The following is a 21915-nucleotide window of genomic DNA, read 5'->3' as shown; positions in this document are numbered from 1 at the left end:
TTATTAGTGGGGGAAAGAAGATAGCTAAGTTAAGGCAATATAAAATGATGAAGTTCTGAAATACATGAATAAAAATTTTTTATTGTTTTTATTGTCATATAATTGCTTTAAAATGCTGTGTTACATGTACACCCGTGGCGGATTCGTTTTGATGTATGGCAAAACCAATACAGTATTGTAAAGTAAAATAAAGTAAAATTAAAAAAAAAAGATGCTGTGTTAGTTTCTGCTATACAACAAAGTGAATCAGCTATATGTGTACATATATTCCATCCCTCTTGAACCTCCCTCCCACCCCCCATCCCACCCGGCTAGGTCATCACAGAGTACCGGGCCAAGCTCCCTGTGCTCTACAGCAGCTTCCCACTAGCCCTTTATTTTAAACATGGTAGTGTAGGTATGTCAACGCTACTCTCTCAGTTTGTCCCATGCTCCCCTTCACCCGCTGTGTCCACAAGTCCTTTCTCTGTGTCTCCATGTCTATTGCTGCCCTGCAAATATGTTCATCTGGACCATTTTTCTAGATTCCATACATATGCAATAACATATGATACATGTTTTTCTCTTTCTGACTTACTTCACTCTTCATGACAGACTCTAGGTCCATCCACATCACTACAAATACACATCACCCAATTTTGTTCCCTTTTATGGTTGAGTAATATTTTCTGTTGTTGTTTGCATGTACCACATCTTTATCCATTAATCTGTGACTGAACATTTATGCTGCTTCCATTATTCAGTGGAGGTGACAAATAGATTCAAGATATTAGATCTGATAGACAGAGTGCCTGAAAAACTATGGACAGAGGTTCATGCCATTGTACAGGAGGCAGGGATCAAGACTATCTTCAAGAAAAAGAAATGCAAAGAGGCCAAATGGTTGTCTGAGGAGGCCTTACAAATAGCTGAGAAAAGAAGAGAAGTGAAAGGCAAAGGAGAAAAGGAAAGTCATGCCCATTTGAATGCAGAGTTCCACAGAATAACAAGAAGAGATAAGAAAGTGTTCTTCAGTGATCAATGCAAAGAAATAGAGGAAAACAATAGAATGGGAAAGACTAGAAATCTCCTCAAGAAAATTAGAGATACCAAGGGAACATTTCATGCAAAGATGGGCACAATAAAGGACAGAAATGGTATGGACTTAACAGAAGCAGAAGATATTAAGAAGAGGTGGCAAGAATACACAGAAGAACTATACAAAAAAGACCTTCATGACCCAGATGATCATGATGGTCTGATCACTCACCTAGAGCCAGACATCCTGGAATACGAAGTCAACTGGGACTTCGGAAGCATCACTACAAACAAAGCTAGTGGAGGTGATGTAATTCCAGTTGAGCTGTTTCAAATCCTAAAGATGATGCGGTGAAAGTGCTGCACTCAATATGCCAGCAAATCTGGAAAAGTCAGCAGTGGCCACGGGACTGGAAAAAGTCAGTTTTCACTCCAATCCCAAAGAAAGGCAGTGCCGAAGGATGTTCAAACTACGGCACAATTGCACTCAACTCACATGCAAACAACTTTTCACTTTCATGCGTTGGAGAAGGAAATGGCAACCCACTCTAGTGTTATTGCCTGGAGAATTCCAGGGATAGGGGAGCCTGGTAGGCTGCTGTCTATGGGGTAGCACAGAGTTGGACACGACTGAAGTGACTTAGCAGCAGTACATGCAAACAAAGTAATGCTCAAAATTCTCCAAGCCAGACTTCAGCAGTATGTGAACTGAGAACTTCCAGATGTTCAAGATAGATTTAGAAAAGGCAGAGGAACCAGAGGTCAAGTTGCCAACATCCGTTGGACCATGAAAAAATCAATAGAGTTCCAGAAAAAAATCTACTTCTGTTCTATTTACTACGCCAAATACTTTGACGGCATGGGTTACAACAAACTGTGGAAAATTCTTCAAGAGATGGGAATACCAGACCACCTGACCTGCCTCCTGAGAAATCTGTATGCAGATCAGGAAGCAACAGAACTGGACATGGAACAACAGACTGGTTTCAAATCAGGAAAGGAGTATATCAAGGCTGTATATTGTCACCCTGCTTATTTAACTTATATGCAGAGTACATCATGCAAAATGCTGGGCTGGATGAAGCACAAACTGGAACGAAGATTGCCAGGAGAAATATCAATAACCTCAGATATGCAGATGACACCACACTTATGGCAGAAAGTGAAAATCTAAATAGTCTCTTGATGAAAGAGAAAGAAGAGAGTGAAAAAGTTGTCTTAAAACTCAAATTCAGAAAACTAAGTTCATGGTATCTGGTCCCATCACTTCATGGCAAATAGATGGAGCAACAATGGAAACAGTGACAGATTTTATTTTTGTGGGCTCCCAAACCACTGCAGATGGTGACTGCAGCCATGAAATTAAAAGATGCTTGCTCCTTGGAGGGCTTCCCTTGTGGCTCAGCTGGTAAAGTATCCCCACAATGTGGGAGACCTGGGTTCATTCCCTGGGTTTGGAAGATCCCCTAGAGAAGGGAATGACTACCCACTCCAGTATTCTGGTCTGGAGAATTCCATGGAATGTATAGTCTGTGAGGTTGCAAAGAGTTGGATACGACTGAACGACTTTCACACTTTCACTTTCACTGCTCCTTGAAAGAAAAGTTATGACCAACCTAGACAGCAAATTAAAAAGCAGAGACATCACTTTGCCAACAAAGGTCTGTCTTAGTCAAAGTTATGTTTTTTCCAGTAGTCACTGATGGATATGAATGTTGGACTATAAGGAAAGCTGAGCATTGAAGAATTGATGCTTTTGAACTGCGGTGTTGGAGAAGACTCTTGAGAGTTCCTTGGACTGCAAGGAGATCCAACCAGTCCACCCTAAAGGAAATCAGTCCTGAATATTCATTGGCAGGACTGATGCTGAAGTTGAAACTCGAATACTTTGGCCACCTGATGCAAAGAACTGACTCCTTGGAAAAGACCCTGATGCTTGGAAAGATTGAAGGCAGGAGAAGGGGACAACAGAAGATGAGATGGTTGGATGGCATCACTGACTCGATGGACATGAGTTTGAGTATTCTCTGGGAGTTGATGATGGACAGGGAAGCCTGGTATGCTGCAGTCCATGAAGTGACAAAGTGTTGACATGACTGAGTGACTGAACTGAACTGAACTGACCATTGTAGACAGTGCAGCAGTGAACATCAGAGTACATGTGTAACAGTATTTTTAATACTGTTTAATGCTATTTAAATATTTTTAATACTTACTTCTTTAATGAGTATTACTTTAGGAGACACACATTATGAACGTGAGTGATATCAACCCAGAAATACTGAGGTGTTCCTGCAAAAGAGTATTATCAATATTGAATTTGAATCACCTCTCTCTGACCCATCCTAGCCAAGTCCTTGATGCTGGCCCATTGGCTATTAACTGGGGTATATCTAGAAATAAATCCAATAGAGTGACATTGTTGAAGCTGATATCAGGTTTCATTGCAAACCTAGGAATACATTTTTAAGCAGATGTGAGGTCATGTGGCATTCTTTCAACCACCCTACATATGATTTAACTATTCCACCTTCATGCTGGGCTGGTCCACACACACAGGTTTCCTCTTGAGGAAATGATTTGCAAGTATTTTTGACAGAAATAAATGGAATTTTCATCTAGCCCATATTTAGGGTGATACTCAGCAATTAAATAAAAGTGATGTAGTTCAGGGTCTGATAAGCAAAAATTGAGACAATATGGTAGCCAGAATTACAAGATGGTCTTCAAGAGTCCTGCTCTTTCATGTACACACTATTGAAAACCTTCTTCCTATCATTGTGAGTGGGGCCTGTGAATATCATAAGAAGTTATTCTCCTGATTCTGTTACATCATGTGGCAAAAGTGATTTTACAAATGTGATTAGGACCCTTATCAGTTTATTTTGAATCAGTCAAAAGAGGGATTATCCTACATGGGTCTGGATTAATCAGTGAGACTTAAGAGGCAAGAAACAGCAGTGGACTCCCTCCTGTTTGCCTTGAAGTAGCAAACTGCTATGGTGTAGATAGAAGGGGTGGCAAAGAATGGGCCTCAGCCCTCACGGCTCCAGAGGAACTAAATTCTGCTAATATCCAGTGAGCTTGGAAGAAGATGCCAAGATAACATGAGATTGTACCTCCAGCCAACACCTTGAGCCTGAGGACAGCACCCAGCTGGACTGTGCTCAGACTCCAGACCCACAGAAATGGTAAAATAATAAATTGTAAATGTATGTTGTTTTAAAATACTAAGTTTGAGGTACACACCTATTTGCCACACAGCCAGTACAGATGGTCTGCCATTCTCTTTGACAGGGTTTAGTTACTCTTATGCCTGGAAAAGTATCTTACTGAATTGAAGTCCACACCTTCAGGTTTGTGTTCTAGGGAATTGGAAAATTGTTGGAAAATGCCCTCCTTGTAATAACTTAGTAACTTTCCTTTAGATATCTAGTCTATACTGCAAAAAAAATCTGGATTCTATTAACTTCTATGGGTAAACCTTTAACCTCTACCTTCATTTAACATTTCTATAGAACACATTTTTAGGTTTTATGATGTTTCTTTCTGAACTCAGTTCAGTTTTCTCACATATCGTGTGTTGACTTCCAACAGATTCAAAATCTTGTAAGGTACTGCCCACTGATGATAGAATAAGGTATTGGTCCTTGCTCTTATGTTCCTATCTGTAGGAGAATATCCCATTCATTTGGCTTTTTGTTTATTTGTTACTATTTTTAACACCAGCTAGATAACTGTTGATTCAAGTTCAATTTGGGTGTCCATTCTGACTTCACACCGCTTCTCTTTAAAGCCATAGCAAGTATTTCTGAATTTTAACTCTGTTTGAAATCAGTTGAACCAGGAAAGTATCGACAGCTTGTTTCTTTTTTTTGCTTTTGTTTCATTTTGTTTTAATTGTGGTAAAAATTAAAAAACATTTATCTTAACCATTTTTAAGTGTACAGCTCAGTGGTGCCAAGTATATTCACATTGTTGTGTAACCAATCTCCAGAACTTTTTCCTCTTGTAAAACTGAAACTCTGTACCCATTAAACAGTTCCGCATTCCTTCCTCCCCACAGCCCTATAACCACCATCATGTCACTTAATGTTTATATAAATTTGAATACTCTAGATATCTTATATAAGTGAAATCATACAGTGCGTGTCTTTTTACAATTGGCTCTTTTGCTTAACATAATGTGCTCAAGATTCATCTACATATTAGTCAGGGCTTTATATTACAGTTCTCCAGAAAAACAGAACCAATAGGATATATATATCTGCAAAAATTGAGATTAGGTGGTAGACAGAATTCCAAGATGGCCTCCAAGAGTTCCATCCTCTGATGCACATGCTCTGTAGAATCCTCTTTCCATTAGTGTGTGTGACCTTTTTGCTTGTTGTTGTTTTTTTTTTTTTAAAAATACTTTGAGTGGTAAAAATAGAGCAGAAATAGTATTTTGTTCAGAGAGGAAAAAATATACTGCTATGGTCATAGCTCTAAGGATGATTGAAATAGTCTCTGCCTCTCAATAGTGCATTGTAGTATAGTTGATTTTAACCACATCTTCTCCAGCTTCAATATATCAGATCATATTAATACCATAATGATACATGAAGAAACAGAGTATGTGGAAACCAACCTTGATCATGGCTTTTTTCATTTGTGACTTTAGCTGCCCTTGATTGTGTATTTTTGTGGATCAAAAACTCCCATGTTACCACTTGGCACCATAATGAACTGATGTATATTCCAAGTGGCAACAGGCTAGTTGAGAAGGAAGATTAATCAGTGCAATGAAATAAACATTAATATAGTGACAATGGTATCAATCAATTCTGGAATCACCCACTTGTTTAATTTAGAGCAACATGATCCAGCATTAAAATAATCACATCCTAAGTCAGATACTTTAAGTATGAAGTACACTGAGAAGTCAACAAAGAGAAAAGACAAACGTCATCACCTCCCTTCTCCTCCTCCCTCTCCTCATCCTCCACTTTCTTCTTCTTCTTCTCCTCTCCTCTCTCCCACTCCCCAGTTGTTTTCTTTAATATGAGGTTTACTCATCTACCACTTACTTGATCTTTTCCCCTGATTCACTGATTTGTTTCTGAATGAATTGTTTAGTTTTCCTTTTTTTTTTTTCTGGAGTAGGGGAAGGGGATATTATCATGCAGATTCTCACATAAATAGGAAAATATAGGCTATGTGACTTCAGAATTTTCTGAGCATTCATTATCTGGCTAAAACTGTATATGAAATTCTAACATGAAAAGACAGACTTCTGAGCATACTAAAATGAGTCCTGGGGCCGGAGTAAGGTGGCAAGGATTCTGCATGGCTTAGAGCTGTTATGACAGATAAGTCACTTAGTGCTTGGTGGACGAACAATCTGCATACTTTAAGAGAAAGTCTGCTCTGCCCAGATGCTTATTTCCCCCTCTGTGGAGCCACAACTTCTACAATCAGGGTTCTGTCATCAGATATTGCCTTTATTGCCAGGTATACAAGTACTGTCATTTGGATTAATGAAATAAATTTAGATTTCATACTTATTGACCCTCCTCTCATCTACATATATATATGAGAGAAATGAAAAGAAGCACCAAGACATATAAAAGGGGAAAAAAGCTTATCTGATGGGAAGAGAGTTAATATAAGAAATAGGAGAAAATATTAAAATAGTTATAGTCAGTGTCCTCATGGAGACGTTTGAATAATAATATCACATCTACTAAAACAATTCAACATGTGTTTTTTTGAATTTTCGTGTCTCAAGCTAATTTTCAAAATCAGTATTTTAGATCTCGAAGTGTGGTCCCTGGACCCACAGCAACATTATTATCAACTGAGAACTTAGAAATGTTAATCCTTGAGCCTCAACATAGACCTATTTGAATTAGAAATTTGGGGTATGGAGCCCAGCACTCTGTGTTTTATTGAGCCTTGCAGATGATTCTTATGTGTGATGAAGTCTGAGAACCCTACTTGGCTGCATATTAGCATCACTACTGGTGACTGGCTCCTACCCCATGCAATTCTGACTTAATAGACTTGGATACAGTGTGGACTTCAGGAGTTTCAAAAGTTCCCCAGGTGATTCTAATGTGCAGATAAGATGAGAACAATGCTCTAAATCACCAGGCCTGAATAATTGGCTCCCTTTCCAGACCTTGTTCAAGCAGTGGTTCCCAAATGTGTCTACTCTTTGAAATCACTTGGAGAACTTCACAGATAACTGCTGCAGTGCAGCATCCCTAGAGACTGTGATTTAATTGGTCTGGGGTATGGTCTGGACTTTAAAAAACAAGAAGAATTAAAGATTTTAAAATTAAAAAAAATAAAAAATAAAAATAAAAATTAAAAAAAAAAAAAATAAAGAGAATGGACTGTGTTAAAAGCAAAAAAAAAAAAAAAAAAAAAAAAACAAGAATCAGGCTCTTCTAATGTGCAGAGTTTGAGAATCAGTGGGTTAAAAGCTAAATGCCTTGTTCTAAAAGCTAAATGCCTTGTTTAAGTTCTAGTTCCAAAGGCTAAATTCCTAGACCTAAAGCAGACACTAAGTGTATGATCTTTATAAAGACTTATTATATAGATTTATGATATATATATATATACATACACACATATATAACAAGTAGGATTTAACTGTTTCCCAACATCCCTAAACAAAATTAAGCTTAAAAAATAGATGATTCACAGCCCAAGTTAAGGTATTTTCCATCCTGGCAGTGCTGGCCTCAGAATCTCATGAGAACATTAAAAACCTAATACTTAGGCCTCACGTCAGACCAATTAAATCCAGTTGAATCAGAACCTTTGGGTGTGAGATATCAGAATTGTTTAAATTAAATCAGAACATTACAGAGTAATCAAAAGTTCAGTATTATTGAAATAACTTCATAAGGTTCCAAAGGTCCTGAGAACCACAGGTTAGAGTGTAGCCTTACTTTAGGTGAAAAGGAGATTTGCTCTTTCCAACTTTCTCATATGTCATAGAGGAGCTGGGCCTGCCTGTGTGACCAGGAACAAAATGACAGTGTCATCAGTATAGTGATGATACCCACATCAATAGAGGATGTAATTTCATAAAAGAGTCTGGTATACTTTTGGCTTCTATTACAAGTTGGCTGGATCCCCCTGTTTAAGTCACCCAGTGAATATTATTATTCATTATTATTACTAGCAGTAAAACATTTGCGATACTAAACTACTGCAGTAAAACTAAGTTATAATAGCTTATGTTGGTGAAGTGATTTTCAACCAATGGTGATTATGTCACCCAGAAGATATTTCACAATGTCTGGACATATTTTGTTTGTCACAACGGTGGGGCAAGGGAGTTTTCCACTGACACAAAGGCCAGGGAAGCTTCTAAACACCCTAAAATGCACAGGATGACTGCCTGCTCCAGTAAGGAATCATCCAGACTAAACTGTCAGTAATGCTGAGGTTGAGAAATCTTGCTTTTGTGGAAAGTCTACAGGCTACTACTCTTTCAAGGGAAATTGTAGATCAAGGAGAGAAAGTCTATTACAAAGAATAATGTGTTTGGGGAGATTTCGGAAAATCTCCAGAACTTCTTGATAGAACCAAATATCCTGAAGATCATACCTTGCTCCTTAGAAAAGAAACTCAACCACACAGTGGTTTTGAATTATCACAGCATCTATTGAAAGCTTGCTCCTGTGTTTCTCAAAGTAAATTCAAACTTACAATATCCAATATATTTTAACAATAGAGCCTCATCTCTATGTAAATATATTTAGACCAACCAACAAATCATCTAGAGGATTTCTTATTTCTATGCTTCCATTCCCTAAGCCCTGAGGGCCCTTCTCTATCTTCTATCCAGGGTAATCCAGGTACATTTTTAAAATGACAGCTGATGAGTCAAATCCTCTGGAAAGCCTGGGGTCACAATACTGACATAAATCCTTAAGAAGATGTATTTCTTGAAGGTAGAGCATTTGCTCTGAGGCACTAAGGTCTGGCAAATCCCTGGCATTTTGTAGGTATTCAATGTTTTGTTAAACAAACAAATGAATTGTGATATATTTGCATAAATAAATACATTTATTTATTTTGTTAAATAAACAAGTGAATGATGAGCATTACTTGCTTTAATGCAGACCCAGGAAAACAACTCTTTTGCATGAACTCTTATGTGGGTAACTTCTATCATATCAAAAACAGTATTGAGGTTCACTCAACCACAAAAGCCCACATTTATACTTAGACTTGTTAATCAATGTTGCATCCTGCTTCTCCTAGTCACTTCAACCTTTATTTTAAGAGTTCAAGGTCATGTGTGCAAGATAAATTGCTTCAGTCATGACAAACTCATTGCGACCCTATAGACTGTAGCTCACCAGCTCCTCTGTGCATGGGATTCTCCAGGCAAGAATACTGGAATGGGTTGCCATGCCCTCCTCTACGGGATCTTCCCAACCCAGGGACTGAACCTGGGTCTTCTGCATCGCAGGTAGATTCTTTACTGCTGAGCCACCCAGGAAGCCCTGTTCAAGGTCACTGAGCACAAATAATAAACTGTTTCTCTTCCCCAGATAAAATACTGTAAAAATCTAACCAAAACAAACGAGCAATAAGTTATGGACCTTAATGTTTTTTTCAGACATTATTTTTAAAAAATCTTCATGAAAATACATTTTGTTTTTTTTTAAGAGCTTGAACCTCTGAGCTTCTGAAAATATGTTTTCCTGCTCCTTCTAGCTATATCTGCCAAAGTTCTAGTTCTACACACTTGTAAGATATTTTAAATCATTTGTGCTTATTCATTTTGATTAAAGTAACTGTAGGAAAAACAAAGTGAACCATTCCAGAAATGGCTACAGAAAGTATGTTATTAACATTTTTCTACCATCAGATTTAGTCATCAACTTAATTGCTGAGATTTAATTGTTCTCATGAGGCTTTCACAGTGACTGCTTCATTGACCATCTTGTTCTACAAAGAAAATATATGTACTGACTCTGAAATTCTATATTATTTCTGGGAAAAGAACATATTTAGTTGATAGAGAAAGCAAACATATTTCATTCAAAATATGTATTTGTGAGACTTTTGGAGAATAATCAGGGCGAATTTCAGAATACTTCCCATTCCTTCAGTCCCTGACAGCTAAACATCTCAGTGCACCATTTACAGCATAAGAGAGTCAGCAGCTAGTCAACAAACCTCTAATAAAAACTTCTTCCCCTTCACTTATGTTTAACAAAAATAGAAAGACCATTGAAATGCAGACTAAAGAAAAAGCAAGACTATCAGTCTGACTTACTAAAGGACTTTTTATGTCTTCCTTGGTGCTGTATCTCAATTGTTTATGTACTTTTGCTGCATTTCTGTGAGTTCTTTTCCTGTTCTCCCAAGATAATTTTGTGTTATGGAGGAGGAGATAAGAATGGAGTGTTATATTTTGGAGCGGAAAGAGTAGTTTCCTATATATGTACCTTCACAATTGTACTATACAATTAACATCTACATAGCATTCTATTCTCTGTATTCGCCATAAATCATCTCCAGATACAGGTTAATTCTAAGTAAAAGACTATTAAGGCTTATATCATTTCATTATACCCACCGCAACTAAATTTGTTTCTGTGTATAAATAAACAGATTTATGTGTATTGTTCCAGGAACAAAGTTTAATGACTCTGGAAACCACCAACTGTATAATGTAATATATGCCATAGAAAGAAAAATACGAGGTGCATTTTTCAAAGTTATATATACACACATACACATATGCATGCGGGGGCATGCTTACTGGATATAGAAAAGTGGGAAGTGTTAAGGCTTAGTTGCGAGTGGCGTTTGTCCATGTGTATTTGAGGAGTGGCAAAGACACACAAGCACGAGGAAATACATAAATACATATTTTAACCCCCTCTGCACAATATAGGAGAATCAATTACCTGTAAATGGTGGTTTGAATTAAGTTCTGTAGATTTCTTAGTTCTATGAAATTTTAGGATTCTATAAAATGTTATTTGTTTGCTTTTTGAAGAAACACACATGCCCACCAAACTTCATCTGAGAGTAAAGACTGAAATCTCTATTTGTGGTTCTCCAAGTGTTTTCAGGTTCTTTAAAATAGAAATTAGTATCCTAGTCCATCTTTTTCATTTTTCTGATCACTTAACAGTTCTTTCTTCAAGTTCTCTATGAATCCTTCATTGAATCATTGAGGTTGTGTTCAGAGGTTTAGTAAGGGAAGAAAACTGTGGAGAATGTTTTACAGAGTAAGACTATGGAAAGTTAAGTGATGAAAGTTGCTTTCTTTTAAGGGGCAATTGCAACAAATGACAGCATTTTCTTTCAATTTTCTTATTTGCAACAAATCAGCTTACTTTAAAACAATTCATTACTTAAATTACATCAAGATGTATATGCTACATGAGGGGAATGACTTGTCCAATTATTTTAACACTTATTCCTAACATATAATGAAGTCCTAGTTAAGAACTAGCAGACAAGTAGTATTGTAGTCCATAGTACAATGTTAACCCAGGGAAGGGAGGAGCCTACAATATTTTTGTTTTCTGGAAAATGAAACAATAGCCACTAGATGTACTACTGTTAAATTACAGTTCTCTATTCCAACATAGAAACTTTGTTGGAGATAACAGAATCTACTTTAGTTGGTTAAACTAGTAATGGATTATTAAGAAATATTAGAAATGTAACAAAACTTTTGAAAAGACTAAGGGAATAGATTCTAGGTTGAACTTACAGTAATAATTCCAAGTATCACACTGAAGAACTGCTCACATCAGAACCACAGTATTTTTCCTGACTTCAGGCTTTTTCTACTGCCAAGTCCAGAACTACACTGGACAGGAAAACTGTCCATATCTGCTGTGAATCTCAGATACAAACTCTCCATCTCTGTCGCTCCAGACCTGGCTCCTTACTACATGCTTCTGAATTAAATCTCATACAAATGCGTCTAGTTAGTAGAAACTGCACCTTACACAAAGAATGACTATGTAAGATTTTCAGATTCTAACTTGGAAAGGTTTACAATTCCAAGACGACAAAAATATGAAAATGAGGTTCATTGTAGCTTGGAGACAACTACAAATGACAGATACCTATTCTATGAACTCTTCATTAAGCCAAAACCCTCAATATTAAAGTGCTTCCTTTATACTAGTTTTACTATTATTGTGACTTCAATTTGGAGTCTGAGAGCTAGAATAAGAATTAGGACACACAGCACACACAGAGAGAGGACCATGGGAGGACACAGCAAAAAGATGGCCATCTGGAAGCCAAAGAGAGAGATCTCAGAAGAAACTGAGCCTGCTACCGCTGTGATCTTGGACTTCCAGTCTGCAGGACTGTGAGAAAGTAAATTTCTGGTATTTAAAAACAAAAAAAATCAGTCAGCTAGTGGCTGTCCAGCGTTGAAGTGATACAATAAAGAAGTCAGAGTTGGCTACCTTGTACTGCATTATCTAACTTGGTAAGTATCTTCAATTTCTTTGATATGGCATCAAATTCTGTTTCAATATGAAACTTAACAGTTCAGGACCATTTTAACAAAAATTATATCTCTTTGTTTCTAATGAATGGTTAGGCCATAAAGTCTGGATCAAGCCAAAAGAAATCCAAAAGCAGAATCTTTGACCATCCAGTAGTTAGGACTCTGTGCTTTCACTGCCAAGAGCCTGGGTTCAATCCCTGATCAGGGAACTAAGATTCCACAAGTCATACCATGCAGCCAAAAAAATAAAATAAAATCCAAAGGTTTCAGTTTACATAACTTACTGCCAGAATTACCAATTTACTTTGAAGCAGTCCTTTGCAGAAATCACGTGTTGGCCTGACTGTGTTAGAATGACCTCCTCATAAACATAGTCTTAATATTTTAGATAACAACTAGCTGGATATTTTTTCCAAACCTAGGAAGCATCTTACATATGGGTATTGAAGAATTAAGAATAATATAATATGCTATAATGTATTATATTAATAATATAATATAAGAAGAATATAAGAATTCTGTGAATAAAAATATAAAATTAATATATAATATGTAAATAGATACAAATAAACACCATGTAAATAATAATATAAGAATACAGGGATCTGAATCTAAAGTAAAATTTGTTTTTACATTTGACAAGGGAAAATTATCATCCACGCTTGAACTTTCCAAAGCATAAAAACATTTTGATGAAATATTTGAGGACCTGGACCAAGTGTGTGTGGTAAACATTTCATACAAACAACAGCATGTGGCCAAAGTTCAGGCAAGCACATAATTGCTTAATGAAAACAATTAGTACCATTGACAAACGCTTCTCTTGATGTTTCCTTGCCTGTGACTGTATCTATGTGAGAAATGCTTGTGTGACTTTATGGCTATTCCAGTATTCTTTCCACAATTTATGTTTCCCAAAATATTATCTAGGCTGATGTTACCTTTCTCCCAAGCAAAATTTTCCTTATATTGGTCCTGTTTTCTCCACTTCATGCCAGACTCTCCCCTTTTTCCTGTTCCTCATGGCCTTAACCACCCAAAAACATTTTATTTATTTATTTATATATAATTGAAGGATAATTTCTCTACAATGTTGTGTTGGTTTCTCCCATACATCAATATGAATCAACCTTAGGTATGTCCCCTCCCTCTTGAACCTCCCTCCCACCTCCCACCCCATCCCACTCCTCTAGGTTGTCGTTATTCTTTGTTGTTGCTTCTGCCCACTCCTTTCCTGTGCTGCTTTCTCTTTCTTGCTTTTGCTCTACTTGTTTGTGTTCATCTTAGTAAACTTATAAAGTATTTTTGTGTATGCTGTTCTCCCACATAAACTCAAGTGGGCTGACAATAGGGCCAGTCCTTTAGTGGAAGTTATGGGAGAAAGGGTGGTATCCAGAAAATGCTGGGATGATGGTATTTTTTCTTCTTGGGCTGGGAAATTTAACTCTGAAGGTCATTAAGAGAATAGCCTTTTGATCCAAAATTTTAGGCTGTCATCAGTAATATTGAAGAAAAAAAGGAAGAACACTATGGATGTTTAAAAGAGTCTTCAGAGCAAAGAAATGTCAGAGACCTTTACCAAATAGAGTGTGTTCAAGCTCACACTCAGACATTCGAGAAAAGAGTAGAGCTGAAAGATGTAACTATGACTAATGCTGCCTTTAGGAGCTGCTGTGTGTGTGTGTGTGCTCTGTCGCTCAGTTGTGTCTGACTCTTTGCAACTCCCTGGACTGTAGTCTGCCAGGCTCCTCTGTTCCTGGGATTTCTCAGGCAAGAATACTGGAATGGGTTGCCATTTTCTCCTCCGTGGTATCTTCCCAACCCAAGTGGAATGGGATAAATATTGTGAAGATTATTTTTTAGTTAAAAAGGATATTCATACTCTCTAAAGATAATTACATTTTCTCTACCCATTTGTATATCCTTATCTACCAGAATTAAGTGCTGAACAAAATGGTTGTTATTGATTAATTGATTTTTTGATAGGATGGTTTCTGACTGGTTAGCTGATCTGGCAAAGAATGTTAATATAACTTTAAGTCCAAAGGGTTTTTGCAAAAGTTTCATGAACAAGAGAAGGCAAGAGAGAGAGAGAAGACGGAAAGAGAAACAGAGAAAGGCAGAGAGACAGAGAAAGAGACAGAGAGAGACACAGAAAGGCAGATAGAGAGAACATCTTCTCATGAATTTAGATAGGTGTTTGAGATTGCAAAAACAAACAAGATATAGCTGTTTTTAAGGATTTTATTCTAGAAGGGGATCAGTCTTGTGGGAGAGTGATTTATTCTGTCTCAAGAATCAAGGACTTCTTCACAAGAGTTGTTGCCTGAACACAGTTTTTAAAGCATATTTCTCAAAGCAGCTGTTCTCAGTTCTTTCTGAATATTAGGAGGAAAATTACCTGATAAGTACTTAAATTGCACCATTGTCCAAATATCATGTGTTTCCCCAGCCTTCTTCAAGAGGAGTCATTCTAATGTGAAGCTTGAGAATTATTGGTGCAGTGTCCATTATTTGTATCACAAATGCTTAAGTTCTTAGGATCTCAAGGTTGGGGCACTTTGAACAAATATCTCAAATGATGCTTTGTATCCCTAGGTGTTTGAAAAGTTTAAACAATAGACAAGATGTCATTAGGTAGATTGACAGTGGTGTGACAGGAGGGCATCCCAAGTAGAGGTAACAGTCTGTGCAGATCCACAGAGGTGTGGAGGTGGATTGTGGATGAAGAGGCTGAAGATAAAAAGAAGAAGCTCCTTTATGAAGACTGTAGTGTGTGAGCTAAATAGCTGGACTCTTGTCAGGCAGAAGAGAGCCATGGATGGTTTTACAGCCCAAATGACATGCTCAAAAATGAATTTACAAAGACGATTATGGTGCAGTGTGCAGGAAGGACAGAAGAAAGGAAGACCAACGTGGAGGCTTTTGAATATCCAGGTGGTGGATGGAGCAATGATGAGGAAACAGAAGTCCTACATACAGTTTGAAAGAAGGATTCAGAGAACTTAGAGAGATGTGTAAGAAAAAGAAGAGGATTTCCATGTGTATTTGTTCTTGCTTTGAATGGCAACAGGAGCACCTGGGTTTTCTATTTTACATGTTATTGAAGGGAATAGTGGGGCTTCCCTGGTGGCTCAGTGGTAAAGAATGTGCCTGCCAATGCGGAGACACGGATTCGATACCTGGTCAGGAAGATCCCCTGAGAAGAAAATGGCAACCCACTCCAGTGTGCTTTACTGGGAAATCCCATGGACAGAGGAGCCTAACCAGCTATAGTCCATGGAGTTCCGAAATTGTTGAATACAACTCAGTGACTAAGAAAACCAACAAAAGGGTATAGTACATACCCAATTCATGTTCTTTATGAATGTTTAATATGAATGCATGAATGCAGAGAAACATACCGTATTGACAGGAAAAAGAAAACATTATCAATAAGTGAATTTGCTTTAGATGGTAACAAGAAATCTAGTTCACTTGGTAAATTCTAAGGTATATTTGCAACGTCAACTAAATTAAAACCTAGTTTTGGTAATACCATTTTGAAAATTCAAATATAGTGTGGCAAGATTAAAAGGTAAAATTAGTTACTTTCTGACTATCCCAGGTTTTATGAAATTGACTTAGAACTTGAGGAAACAGTTCTGATTGGAAACTGGACCTCCCGTGGCTTCACCTATTATATTAAATTCTCTCTGGAGTTTGAACTAGAGACAACTTTATTTTTGAGTGTTTTGTTTGGTTGTTTGGATTTAATAACTATATGAGAAATAACTAATAAAATTGTTTTCAGGAGTGCTGTGAATGTAAAATATGAACAGACCTAATAATGTACTTAATGAACTATAAAAGGGTAGATGAATATCCTGTGTAAGTTTAGCAAGCTAATTATAATACAGTGAGAGGCCAATGCACATGTACTTTACTTAGCTCTGTGAAGGAGGGGAATCTCCCATATTCCTGGTTCATAGGAGATCACTGGTATGCTGGATCACAGAAAGCAAAAAAGGCATCATGTTCATTAAGGATAAAGTGGGGAAATTAAAAATATAGCAGTTATGGCAACTGCATGTGCTGTTTTCAAATTTCAATCATTTATTTAAATATTTTAACAACTCCCAAGTGATGCATATGGTTTGAAATAAAATTATCAAAAAAGAATGCAAAATCAATTTTTTGGAGAATTCCAAGTGCAAAAAATAATCAGGCCACTGAAAGTGGCTTGGAAAATGTCCATGGACACTAGCAAAATAAGTAGTGTATGTAATTCAACACATAAAAGGATTAGTTCATTTATTATTCATTTCATTAAATTATTTTAATGAAAATAGCCATGTCATCTTTTCTAAGAAAACTTCATGCTCACTACAGACTTTTCCAGAAAATCATGAAGAAGAAAATAAATATACATATTTTCCCCTCTATCTAGAGAGGACTACTACTGATAATTTGACTATGCATCATGAAAAAAATAGTCTTAGAAGTTACCTGCCTTAAGCGCTTTGCATAACCTGCTCTTTTCCTCTTATTAATGTGACATGTGCACTTTTTTAGTGTCAACCATTTAAAATGGTTATCAACGCCCTAGTATCAGACATTAAGTTCTTAAAATTAAATAAAATACAAACAAAATTGCAATAAGCACCCTAGTACATATACTTTCAAATACTCATCTAATTATTTTCTTAGTTAACTATCTAAATTATTAACCTCAAATTATATGATCAAATTGATGTTTAAGAAATCAGAGTATAACTTGCTCTCATACTGTCACTGAAAATGTTCATCTATCAGTCCTAAACAATTTCATAGCTAAAAAATCAACCTAAACAACATTTAAAGTGTTTTGTGAACATTTATATATTCTTTTATACATAGTCATAATCGTTAACATATTTTCAATTGTCTTATAATTTTTTTGTAATCCAATCTATTAGACTTTTCCTTGGAAAGCTGTTTCCCACCTTAAAAATTATAAAAAAAGCTTCCTAAATATTCTTTATATTTTATTACTATTTTCTTCCAATTAAATCATTAGTTCATTTGATATTTTTGGTATAAGAATATAATATTTTTGAGTCAAAATCAAATTGTTCCAATGCTATTCATTCTTAATCCATCCTTTCCCCCTCATAGATAGAGAAATGCTAGTTTTACCACATAGTATATCCAGTAAATCCTTACTTATCTGTTTCTGGAATCTTTAATATATTCCATTGATTTCTTTTCCCCTATTCTTCTCTCTGAAACAGTTTAATTGATTATATTTTTATAATAAATTTCTAATACCTGGTAGAGCAAATCCTTCTCAATTTTTAATTTTTAAGTTGCTTTCAGGTAATACACAGTAATTTATTTTGATTAATTTTAGTATAAATTTTTTCTTAAGTTCACTTGGAGTATTAAGATCACTGAGACCTGTCTTCAGTATGGATCCTGTAGGTCAGTTTAGCCAGGATCTCCCTTAAGCTTGATGTTTCCCCCTTAGTAATTTCCCATCCATTGCCCACCTCACCCTGTTCCTCGGCTATGTTTCACCTGCCTGTTTGGAATTGAGACCAGTCTCTCCCTCACTGTAAAATTCCTTTGCAGTGGCCTCTATACCTTTTTGATAGTCCTGATTAAAGTCTTCCTTGCCATCTTTAGCGAGACTCATTGAATACTTTTTCTCTTTAACAGTATTTTCATAAAAGCAAAATTTAGAAAAATACTTGTAAAGCAATTGTTTACCATGTGACTGAAAAATCACCAAAATTCCAAAGAATAATTGAATTTATTGTTCATATCTGGGTGTTCTGATGATGGCTTAGCAATGTTTATATGAGTAATATAATAAAACCACACATAGTTAATAAATTCTTATATATATATATTCATGAAATTTATTTGTATTGACTTCATTTTAGCAAAGCAGTAAACACATAGTTGAGATTTGCATAATATGTGTTATAAATGTAATGTTACATTAGACCACCTTTCTAGTGCCTATTTATCATTATTTTCATTTTGAAGACTTTAGAAGTGAAAGTTTTATAAATGTATTATAAAACTTTTAAATTGTATAAATGTTTATAAATGTGTTATAGACTGAATACTAAATATTCAGTTTATTTTAGTGAAATAAAATAACTGCTAAATTTTATGAATGTGTTATATACTGAATCATGTACTCCCAAAATCTATTTATGCCCAACACCAGTACTCAGAGTTAAATTGAAGAAAGTGGGGAAACCACTAGACCATTCAGGTATGACCTAAACCAAATCCCTTATGATTATACGGTGGAAGTGAGAAATAAATTTAAGGGACTAGATTTGATAGACAGAGTGCCTGATGAACTATGGACAGAGGTCTGTGACATTGTACAGGAGACAGGGATCAAGCCGATTGCCAAGAAAAAGAAATGCAAAAAGCACAATGGCTGTCTGAGGAGGCCTTAACAAATAGCTGTGAAAAGAAGAGAAGAGAAAAGCCAAGGAGAAAAGGAAAGATATGCCTATTGGAACGCAGAGTTCCAGAGAATAGCAAGGAGAGATAAGAAGGCCTTCCTCAGTGAACAATGCAAAAAAAAATAGAGGAAAACAATAGAATGGGAAAGACTAGAGATCTCTTCAAGAAAATTAGAGATGCCAAGGAAACATTTCATGCAAAGATGGGCCCAGTAAAGGACAGAAATGGTATGAACCTAACAGAAGCATAAGATATTAAGAAGAGGTGGCAAGAATACACAGAAGAACTATACAATAAAGATCTTCACAACCCAGACAATCATGATGGTGTGATCACTCATACTCACCTAGAGCCAGACATCCTGGAATGTGAAGTCAAGTGGGCCTTAGGAAGTATCACTATGAACAAAGCTAGTGGAGGTGATGGAATTCCAATTGAGCTATTTCAAATCCTGAAGGATGATGCTGTGAAAGTGCTGCACTCAATATGCCAGCAAATTTGGAAAACTCAGCAGTGGCCACAGGACTGGAAGAGGTCAGTTTTCATTCCAATCCCAAAGAAAGGCAATGCCAAAGAATGCTCAAACTACCGCACAATTGCACTCATCTCACATGCTTTAAAGTACTGCTCAAAATTCTCCAAGCCAGGCATCAGCAATACTTGAACCGTGAACTTCCAGATGTTCAAGCTGGTTTTAGAAAAGGCCGGAAGAACAAGAGATAAAATTGCCAACATTCTCTGTATCATCAAAAAAGCAAGAGAGTTCCAGAAAAGCATCTATTTCTGCTTTGTTGACTAGGCCAAAGCCTTTGACTACATGGATCACAATAAACTGTGGAAAATTCTGAAAGAGATGGGAATACCAGACCACCTGACCTGCCTCCTGAGAAATCTATATGCAGGTCAGGAAGTAACAGTTAGAACTGGACACAGAACAACAGAGTGGTTCCAAATAGGAAAAGGAGTGCATCAAGGATGTATATTGTCACCCTGCTTATTTAACTTACATGCAGAGTACATCATGAGAAATTCTGGGTTGGATGAAGCACAGGCTGGAATCAAGATTGACGGGAGAAATATCAATAACCTCAGATATTCAGATGATGCCACCCTTATGGCAGAAAGTGAAGAAGAGCTAAAGAGCCTCTTGATGAAAGTGAAAGAGGAGAGTGAAAAAGTTGGCTTAAAGCTCAACATTCAGAAAACGAAGATCATGGCATCTGGTCCCATCACTTCAAGGGAAATAGATGGGGAAACAGTGTCAGACTTTATTTTTGGGGGCTCCAAAATCACTGCAGATGGTGACTGCAGCTGTGAAATTAAAAGACGCTTACTCCTTGGAGGGAAAGTTATGACCAACCTAGACAGCATATTAAAAAGCAGAGACGTTACTTTGTCAACAAAGGTTCATCTAGTCAAGGCTATTGTTTTTCCAGTGTTCATGTATGGATGTGAGAGTTGGACTATAAAGAGGGCTGAGTGCCGAAGAATGGATGCTTTTGAACTGTGGTGTTGGAGAAGACTGTTGAGAGTCCCTTGGACTGCAAGGTGATCCAACTAGTCCATCCTAAGGGAAATCGGTCCTGGGCTTTCTTTGGTAGGACTGATGTTAAAGCTGAAACTCCAGTATTTTGGCCACCTGATGCAAAGAGCTGACTCATTTGAAAAGACTCTGATGTTGGGAAGGATTGAAGGCAGGAGGAGAAGGGGACGACAGAGGATGATATGGTTAGATGGCATCACTGACTCAATGGACATGAGTTTGAGTAAACTCGGGGAGTTGGTGATGGACAGGGAGGCCTGGCGTGCTGCAGCTCCTGGGATCACCAAGAGTCGGACACGACTGAGCAACTGAACTGAACTGAACAACCCCAGTACCTCACATTTTTGTGAACTTGCTTGGAAAAGGGGTCATTGCCAATGTATTTAATTAATATATAGTCCTACTGTAGTAGGGTGAAACCTTATCCAATATGACTGGTGTCCTTATGAAACAGGGGAAATTTGAATACAGACATACTCACACAGACACAGAATGCAATGAGGATAAGGGCACACATCAGGGTAATGCATCTTCAAGCCAAGAAAGGACAAAGATTGCCAGCAAGCCACCAGCAGCTATGAAAGGGACATGGAATGGGTTCTTCCTTACAGCCGTCAGAAGGAACCAACCCTGCCAACACATGAACCTTAGACTCTCTCCCAGAGTCAGAAGAGCTGATGCTTAGTAGTGTGGGGCCAGTGCTGAGCACTGAATTATTTGTGTCAGAGCTATATGTGTGCTAATGAATTTACTTTTGTGCATTTCTTTTTTTTTTTTAATATAGTTGACTAAAAATGTTGTGATAGTTTCAGGTGTACAACAGAGTGATTCAGTTATACATATACATGTATCTGTTCTTTTTCGAATTCTTTTCCCATTTTGGTTGTTAACATTGAGCAGAGTTCCCTGTTCTATACGGTAGGTCCTTGTTGGTTATCCATTTTAAATACAGTAGTGTGTACATGTCAGGCCTAATAGGAAAGCTATAAGGGACTTCTCTACACTGTTGAGCCCAGGGCAGGAATTCCTCCTTCTGAGTCTGTACTGCTCATTACTGAAGGGCAGTTCTGGGGATAAAGCCCCAAGTGTTTTTAGACTTTTCTCATGGCTCACTTCTGTCCCTTTGCCAGTCCTCATCTATTTACCCAGAGTTTGTCATATAGCCATTTAGAATTGTTTCATTTATCATCCTCTAGAGATTAAAAGAGCTTCCCTGGTGGCTCAGAGGTTAAAGCATCTGCCTGGAATGCAGGAGACCCAAGTTCGATCCCTGAGTTGGGAAGATCCCCTGGAGAAGGAAATGGCAGCCCACTCTAGTACCCTTGTTTGGAGAATCCCATGGGGGAGGAGCCTGGTGGGCTACAGTCCATGGGGTCGCAAAAAGTCGGACACGACTGAGCGACTT

Source organism: Budorcas taxicolor, chromosome 1 (assembly GCF_023091745.1).
Source record: "Budorcas taxicolor isolate Tak-1 chromosome 1, Takin1.1, whole genome shotgun sequence".
NCBI classification, from domain to species: Eukaryota; Metazoa; Chordata; class Mammalia; order Artiodactyla; family Bovidae; genus Budorcas; species Budorcas taxicolor.
Note: the sequence above shows the minus strand (reverse complement) of the source record.